Source organism: Nicotiana attenuata, unplaced genomic scaffold (assembly GCF_001879085.1).
Source record: "Nicotiana attenuata strain UT unplaced genomic scaffold, NIATTr2, whole genome shotgun sequence".
Lineage (NCBI taxonomy): Eukaryota > Viridiplantae > Streptophyta > Magnoliopsida > Solanales > Solanaceae > Nicotiana > Nicotiana attenuata.
The window spans coordinates 50,018-60,053 of record NW_017674789.1 but is presented as its reverse complement, the minus strand read 5'-3'; positions in this window follow the sequence as shown (position 1 = coordinate 60,053).

Below are 10,036 nucleotides of genomic sequence, written 5' to 3'. Positions count from 1 at the left end.
GTCACTATAGCTTTTGGTGTAACAATTCTCACAATTCCTGAGTTTCTTCCTTCTATGGATCCATTGTCTTCCTCAGCTATCTGTTTCGAAGCTTTGGATGGTCGTTCTCGTGCTCTCCCCATTCCGGTGAGTTCACTTTAGCAAAGCACGCTAAAATGCGCCGAGAGAGAAAGCAAAAAGAGAGAAAGAGGCAACAAATTAAAATATTATTATTAATAACTTAAAAGTTATTAATAACTTTATTTTAGAAGTTAATAACTTAAAAGTTAAAGCTCTAAAGAGTAAAACAATTGAAAAAACTTGCCCACCCGGTGCCAATTTGGTTCTGTCTCTAATGACCGAAGGTAATCCAAGTATTCCATCGTCTTGAATATACTCACCAAGCTCTTCCCCTATTTTGTCTTGCATCGCTTCATCTGGCACCAACTTCGCAACACATGCATGATGCCCCTTCCACATGTCTATATCTAAAGTCTTCTTCTCGTTATTTGTACAAAAGACTCCCGGGGTTCAAAATATGCCCTGCTGCATGTAAAGGTTGATTAAGCTGATCCGTCCACCTTTTATCAATGATTTCAAACACTCTCTCATATTTCCTCCTATCATGCTCAAATGCCTTCTCAATAGCTTCTTTAGCCCTATCCATTGCTTCATAAATGTATCCCATTGGTGGTTTTTTCTCCCCATCCACCAAATAAAGTACAGTAACCAAAGGACTACCAACTTTAAGTGCTTGAACAGTGTCATTCCAAAAATATGGACCAACAATAAATCTCGCAACTTCTTTCCCAAGAGATTCCTTTGAATAGATACTCTCACTCCATTCGGTTGACATGAACCAGGTTCGCAAATTTTTCTTTTGCAGGTAAAAGCTATGCAAAGTCATGATAGCTGTTGCGAATCTTGTCTTAGCCGGTTGCACCAAATTTCTTTGGTTTGTGTATCTCCTCATCATGTTCAACAACAACGGCCTTTGACTAATGTAAGAGTGTATCTTGATCACCTTAGCAAAAACTGTAGGAAATCAAATTTCATAGTTAATAAGTATAAGCAATTAACATGAAGGTTAAAATACAAAACAAGAACCACTTGTTCACCTGTAAAATATGGGGCTAACTTGAAAATGTCACCAAACATCAAATTGATACAATGTGCAGCACAAGAAGTCTAACAAATATTTGGGAAAACTCCTTTCAACATGTCACCCGCTTTTTTATTCTCACTTGCGTTATCAGTAACAACTTGAACCATATTTTCTGGTCCAACTTTCAATATTGTCTTCTCAAACAAGTTGAACATTTTATTGGAATCTGTTGAAGAGTCACTTATATCATAAGATTCAAGAAACACGCTACCTCTCGGAGAATTCACCAAAACATTAATGACCATTTTTCCATTTTATGCTGTCCATTTATCCATCATAATGGAACAACCATAAGGTTTCCATTACACCTTATGCTCCTCGACAATCTTGTTTGTGTTCTCCACCTCCTTTTTTAGACAAGGACCTCTTACTTCGTGATAGATTGGGGGCTTCATTCTTGGGCCATATTGGCCTACAACTATCGGTGTAATTTACACAATTAAAAGGGAGCCCTGCATCATACATCCACCTGGCAAAAACATCTACATTGCGCTCCCTTAAACTCTTCCTACAAGAATCTAAGTCAATAGCTTCACCCTTTCTCTATTCATTTGGTTTTTGCGAGAAAAAAAGATTAAGAGGACCTTTCTTATTGCTACCGCGGTGGATGATCCACTTCCACTTGTTGAATTCTTTCTTTGAGATTTTGAGGGAGGTGACCTCATTGATATATCATTGACTTCAAGGTCATCCTCATCCATTTGACTATCTTCATCAAGAAGATTAATCATAGATGTTCCATGGCTCATTGGATTTTTTAACTAATTTTTTCTCTCAACATAGTCTCTAGTTTCTTGCTTAACAGAATCCGGAACACTTGGACATTCTTTGACATCTTTAAAACCACCAATTAGATGTCTCTTGTGACGATGTATTCTACCGTTATAAATTTTTTGACAAAAGATACATTGTACTTTTGTGTTAGTACTGCCACCTGCAGCTCCATACGCCCAAGCCGGATCTCTTTTTGGCTTGATGCCATTGAATAAGATTGAATTTACTACAATCAACAACCAAAAAAAAAAGAACAGAACAGTTAATTTTTCGAACCAGAACAGTGAGAACAGAAAAACAGAGCAATAAAAACCAGGAAAACAGAGCATATATTAGGGCACAAAAATAGAGCAATAAAAAGTGAAAAAATAGAAAGAAGAAGAGAAAAACAGAGCATAGAACAGAAGAACAGAGCATAAATAGGGCAAAAGAACAGAGCATAAATTAGGGCACAAGAATAGAGCAATAAAAAGTAAAAAAAAATAGAAAGAAGAAGAGAAAAAGGAGTCGAACAAGAACTGAAGAAAATCAGAGGAAGAGAAGAAGAAGAAGACGAAGAAGAAGAAGAAGAAGAAGAAGAAGAAGAAGAAGTAGAAGAGAAGAAAAGAAGAAGAGAGAAGAAGAAACTTACAGAGAAGAAGCACTCGTTGGAGTAGCAGTCGTCGCTTGGAGTTGGAGCAGTAGAGTGTTTGTTTGTGCAAGTTTTTGCCAATTTTTTTTTCAAAAAACCCTAGCAGACGCCTTAACCTCGCTTAAGCGCGCTTTTTTGTGTTTTTTGCATCGTGGCGATTCTCACTTAATAGGGTAAAGCGTGCACTTTTTTATGTGAGTTGCTTTTTATGGCATAAAAGCACACTAGCCTCGCCTCGCGTCGCTTCAGCTCTTTAAGCGAGAAGCGCACGCTTTTTATAACACTGGTAATAGACATAACTATGTACTATTTTTTCCAATAAAACTTTTTTTTTAGCAAATAGCAAATATATACATTAATAACTAATTGTTTCGTACATAGCCTTCATAATTTGTGTCACTAAGGACACTTTGATTCCCTAAGCTTGCTAGGATATTGCAAGCATCATAAGATAACGACTTAACAAAAACATAGAGTTCCTTTTGGTCACTTTCCACAAAAGAGTTTACATAAGATGGTGGTAATACAAAAAGTTGTTTCCGTTTTCCTTTGCCTTCTTTGCCAAGTGATGAGCTATCCTATTCCCTTGGCTGAAAGTGTGCTGGAGGATCACCTTCTGTTGGTGCATGAACAACCTGCATTTATTAACAATGTTGTCATATAGTTTGTTTCCTTGTTGTATTGAATGGATTACCTCCGTGGAGTCCGTCTCTATTTCAAGAGGAAACATTCCCCATTCTTGTGCTGTTTTGAGCCCCTCAATTAGTGCCTTCATTTCTGGTTGTAGTGAGCCACTAGCCTGGGTAGATTTTGCAAATCCAACCATCCAATTCCCGTAGGTATCTCTGATTACACCTCCAAGGCCACTTTTTTTGTTATGGTTATTGAAACTAGCATTGATGTTAAGCTTAAACCACCCTCTTGGTGGTTTGATCCATTTGATCTTTATGGGTATTTTGATAGATGTGTTGGGGCTTTTTTCAGTGAGTAGCATAAATTCAGTTGCTTTTTGGATGATATGATTATCATTAATAGGATAGTCGGTATTGTTTTGATTGTTATTATTTCTATTAAGCCAAATGTGCCAAATGGCGAATAGGAAGAAGAAATTCCAGTTAATGAAGTTATTTGTAAGGGGGTAATCAAAGTCTTTTAATTGTAGGAGCCAATGTTTGTTGTTGTTTTGGTAAAACTTTTCCCACCCAAGACTTTCCCAGAAAAGTTTTACAGCTTTACACCTTAGGAATATATGAATTATAGATTCCTCTTCGTGGCATTTGCATATAGGGCAGAAGGGATCAATGTTCATTCCGATTTGCAAGAGATATTTCCGGCATGGTATTCAATTATGCAGACACTGCCACAAGAAGAATTTGATTTTATTAGGGCAATTTAGTTTCCAAATCCAAGAGAAGTCTAATTGATCATTTATAGGAGGTTCTATGAGGGTGTAACAAGTTTTTGTTGTGAAAAAACCTTTTGTATTTAAAGACCACATAGGAATATCACTGGTAGGGCCTTTGTTACGTATTTTTGTCTTAGTGATATTTTCTTTGATATCATTAGGAAGGTTGATTGATAAATTATTAAAGCACCTAGTTTCCCCGTTTAAAATGTTTCTTATTTTTACTGAGAGGTCGTTTGTAGTTAGAGGACCTGTTACTTCTTTCCTAAGTTTTCCCATATTAGATATCCAATTGGTTTCCCATATGTTCATGTTGGAATGGTAATGGGGTGACCAAGTGATTCCTTTAGAGCAAATATCCCATCCTCTATGGATACTTTTCCAGATAAAGGAACTTTTATTTTTGGCACTGTTAGTACCATATGAGGTGATGATTGATCGAGCCCAAGGGGTTGTAGCATTTGTATGAATTCTCCATGCAAGACTTGCTAGTGTGCATAAATTCTTAGAACTAGCACTATGAATACCTAAGCCTCCAGTGTTTTTTGATTGACATAATGTAGTCCAATTAACAAGATGGATCTTCCTTTTTTTATGGTGCTGCTCCATATAAAATCCCTTTGAGTTTTATCAATCTTGTTAAGGATATTTTTAGGAAGCAGGGTGTATTGCATATAGTGATTGGGTATTGAGTTGAGGCACGAGTGGGCTAGGGTAGTCCTTCCTGCTACGTTAATGAATTTAAGTTTCCAGGATGCTAGCTTAGTTCTTATATTGTCCACAATAAACTGGAAGTCTCTAGGTCTTGGACAATTTTTTAATATTGGGAAACCTAGGTAGGTACCAAAGTTATCACGTTTCTTTATACCTAGTTGATTAGAAGTATAATTAATAAGAGAAGGGGTGCAGTTTTTAGAAAAGAGAATTTTTGATTTTGTGCTATTGATACACTGACCTGATAGGTTGCAAAAAAGGTCTAGGCCATTTTTAATGGCATGGCATGATTTATCATTTACCTTTGCCATTAGGGTAAGGTCGTCAGCAAAAAATAGGTGAGAGAACTTAGGACGATTTTTTCCTATGGTTATTGGATCCCAGTTCCTAGTATCAACTTGGTGATTTATATATCTTGTTGGCATTTCTAGGCAGACGATGAAGATATAGGGTGAAATGGGATCTCCTTGCCTGATGCCACGACTAGGCTCAAAGAAATTTGTGACAGATCCATTTACTAGGACAGCAATACTACTTATTGAGATGCAAATTAGTAAAAGCTTACAGAATTTGGGGGGAAACTTGAAATATTTTAGAGTGTGATGAACAAAAGACCATTCCAAACGGTCAAATGCTTTTTCTAGATCAATTTTCAGAATCACTTGGCCTTGTTTTCCTTTTATCTTTTTTAATTTGGAAACTATTTCTTGGATGATGATTGCATTATCAGCAGCTCTTCTATTTTTCATAAAACTTGCTTGGTAAGGGCTGATTAATTGATCTAGGAATGGTTTTAGTCTATTTGCTAAAAATTTTGTTATTATTTTGTAGATAGTATTACAGAGACCAATTGGTCTGAAATTCCTAATGTTATTTGCATTAGGAATTTTTGGGATAAGGCACAGGTAGGTCTAGTTGATATCTTTAGGAATTTCTTAAGTACTGAATATGTCATGACAAAGCTTTGTTACCGACTGTCCTATGACTTTCCAGTATTTCTGAAAAAAGAACGGATGGAGACCATCCGGTCCTGGGGCCTTAAATGGCTTAAATGAGTATATAGCCCTTTTAATTTCGATATCTAGTAGAGGGTGTCTAAAGATTTTAGGTCCAACTTAGGATATGAAGAAGGGTTTCCTAGTGGAGTAGTCCAATTAGTTAAGGAGTGTGAGGTGGTGAATGTATTTGTAAAGTACTCAAGAACATGTGAAATAATTTGGTGGTGTTCATTAATCCAGTTTCCATTATCATCTTTGAAGAAATTTATTTTGTTTCTTCTTTTTCTATTGGTAGCTGAAATATGGAAAAATTTAGTGTTAGCCTCACCTTCGTTTAACCATAATATTCTAGACCTAAATTTCCAATAATCCTCTTCGATTTTTAGGATATCATTGTATTCCCTTTTCAAGTCTTTTTCCAAAGTTTAAAGGAAATTACTAGTAGTATAACTGTTGGAATTTTGAATTCCTTGAAGCCTAGCCAGTAATTTCCTCTTTTTCCCCATGATGTTACCAAAGATATTATTCTTCCAAGGCTTTACTTTATCTATAAAGTTTTGGCTAGCTTTCAAGTAATCATTACTAAACCAATTTTTTTCGACTATTATTTGGAATTCTGGATGTTTGCACCAGAAGGTCTCTAGTCTGAAGGGCATATTATGGTTCAACGTATTTTTTGGAATTAATTCAATTAATAAAGAATTATGGTCTGAGTAGGTTTTGGGCAAGTGAATTATAGAACTTTTTGGGAATAATTCTATCCATTCCTCATTTCCTAAAATTTTATCTAGGCGTTCCATAATGAGACTCTTGTTCCTATGTCTATTATTGGACCAAGTATACTTACACCCTTTAAACCCTAAATCTATTAACTTGCAACTGTTGATTTTAGACCACATAAAACTAGCTCTACTNCCTCACCTCTAGTACACAATCATTCCACGAGAGATACTCTAAGATTCTTCCGTGCTGCCAAGCGAACTCGAATATCAACAGCCGATATGACAAGGAGTGCTGCACTACTACCAAAGTACCATCAACTTAATCACATTGCCTCTTTCTGAAACATATACCCTCGTAAAATCACCTCACTCAGCACAACCGTTTTCCTTAGTCATCTGAAGATCATTTCTCAAATCATCTGAAGCTCATTTCTCTAATTATCTGAACTGTGACCTTATACACGCCAATCTCAATCCTACACAACATATCGCATGTGCCATACCATCCAAGGATAACAGGAAAACATTTATCTCCCTTCCAAGCCACAGACATCTACGCACTCAACTAGCCAAGAACTTCCATTGATCCCATCTAGAAGAAAAATCATTACACATCCCATACCTCTCATATTCGTAGAAAATGCACCGCTCCAGCCACGGTAGAAATCAACAAGAACTCTCCCAATTCTGTTTGCACAAATTAAACTGCCAGGACTGAATCCTTCTAACTAGACCAAGCTAAGCAAGCCATCAAAGCCCATGAGCATTGTTGCAAAATACCTGTAAGAACCCATTACCTTGAACACATACAAAGAATGGATCATATCCTTACCATACCGATTCGGTCTACTATCAAACCATACCATCTATCTGAATTTGCTTCTGATTCATTTTCAACTTGATGCTCCCTCTTGCTGTAGTACCACAATCTCTCAATCCCAGGCTCACTACACAAGACCCAAGCACAAGACCACACTGTCTAGGACTCATAAGCCGTTGAATACTCTCTCAAATATTACCAGAAACATCACGCTCCCGAATACTTTAATCTAAAGAACATCCTGCGAATCTGAATCCGTTACCTTTAACTTTCCTAATACTGATATATGGAACCCCATAATTAACATAGAAATACCACAAATCTGAACCTCTTCTAACGAAAACACAATTTCTAACCACGCATGCAACTTTAAAATACCCGATTGTTTCCTGCAGAATCTTGAACACATTAGAACCATTCTTGAAAGTCATTCACTCTTATTCAAACTGCAAATTACCTGACCTAACGAATAGAACCACCCGTGCCTCATTGGCTCTCCGATACCGCAAAATGAAATCCTCATCCTAATATAACCACGCAACTTCCTGCTCTATGCGCCGAGCATCCTTTACCAACAACAACTTAAGACATCCTGTGATTCTCTCTCCCCATGAAGCATAATGTAACCTTTGTCAAAATTTTCCTTTACTCTAGCCATAGCTAATTCACTCGCATGCCCCAAACTGGAACCAACATAGCACCTAACCATGCAATCAGCTGCTCACAGCAGACTCCCCCACTTGGCTCGAAGCCATAGATCAAGATACGCCCAATAACTCGTAACACTTCTACTCTATTGATGCCACAATACCATAGCGAGATTAAACTCAGATCATTTGTAAGCTTGTGAAATCAAAGATCATCTAGTACCATAAATCTTCTGAATTTCTCGCATTCACCCCGCAACAGCTAAGCCCACTCTTTTAGGCGACCCAAAATTTCAAATTTCAATACATACTTTTCACTTACACATGAGATCTTCAAACATACACATAAGGATCACACCACCTGCTTTGCCTCAATCTAACATTTCTGTATACTTTCCACCGTCATACACATTACACAGTCACTTAGTCTTCCTGGGTCTGAATTCATACCGCCATATGAAATTTACTTCACCCCCAACTAGGAGACACGAAAAGACCCTTCACGCGCCCATAACTCAGAGCTACACATCCAATCACAATGGAAACCATACACTCAATAGTTCATCTATCATCCAGCAGACCTTCCTCATCACTTCCAAGTCACATAGATACATCTCGCAGTACTAACATGCTCATCATATAGCTATCCAATCGTCACTTCCACTAATAGGGACAATACCGAACATGCAAGTTCAAAACACTTACTCACACAATCAGCACCTCGGTGCTCAAGCCATAGGCAAAGATCCGGCCTCAAGTCTTTCAGACTGGCCCATCATCAGCATCACAGAGATCACACCTCGCCCCTCGATCGAGGAATCACAAGCCATCAAGGCACATCTGATACTGAGCGCTCATGCGCGCTTACGAACGCGTGGAAGGAATTTCAAGAGTACTTTTCAAGCTGAATCAAGGATGCACGATAAGATTACAAGAAGGTGAAGTTTTCTTAAAGGTTCTGCAGCCTCTCAAGGATAAATACAGACGTCTCCGTACCGATCCGCGAGACTCTACTAAACCTGCTCATGACTCGTGAGACCTAGTAACCTAGGCTCTGATACCAACTTGTCACGACCCAAATCCCAACCCGGTTGTGATGGCGCCTCTCGTGAAGACAAGGCCAGCCAGAACAAAACTAACACCTCTTTTAGGGCAATTGATTAATATTAATAAAATTCTAACACATGCTCAATGTAGTCAATAAAGCGGAAAACAGCGATAAGAATACGAAAACCATCCCGACACAGCCCAAACCGGGGTGTCACAAGTCACGAGCATCTATCGAAAAATAAATCCACTACAACATCTAATATATACAAAGCCAGAATAACTAGCAAGGAAAAGAAAAATGGTGCTGCGAACACTGGCAGTCACCTCTTGACTCATATAACCCTGCCTCTGATCAGCCAAAACCCGCTACCGGGTGAATAGATACCTGCATCTGCACGCAAGGTGCAAGGAGTAAAGTGAGTACTCCAACTCAGTGAGTCATAAAAGTAAATAATAACTGAGCAGTGAGAAATCATGTAAAGCACACCATCACACTATATGGAAGCAGGGTAAAATCCTTTGAGAAAACAGTGAAGCGGTGAAATCTTTAGAAATATTTGGCTCAGTGTAAAACTCTTTTAAAAATGATCTTTTCAACGGTTATGAAATGATTTCAAACAGTTAGTGCCGATAAGCATAAAAATCCGCCCCTCGGGCACAAATACCACGGTATGACAGGTAAAAAGACAAGTAAATAGGTAAATGAGCACATAAAAGTCCGCCCCTCGGGCCATATCTCAAACAGTACCAGCCCCTCGGGCTCACTCTCAAATCACTCTGCATAGTGTCATATAGTAACCGCTGCGGCGTGCAGCCCGATCCACATCTCGCTGCGGCGTGCAGCCCGATCCGTATCTCGCTGCGGCGTGCATCCCGATCCGTATCTCGCTGCGGCGTGCAGCCCGATCCGTATGGGTACCCGCGCTCACTGTGGGGGTGCAGACTCCGATCCGTATGGGTACCCGCGCTCACTGTGGGGGTGCAGACTCCGGAGGGCCCCCTTACGGCCCAAGCGCAATATTAAGCCATCTCGTGGCATCAAATCTAGGCCCTTGGCCTCATACCAGTATCAGTATAACACTGCTGCGGCGTGCAGCCCGATCCGTGTGTATATATATATATATATATATA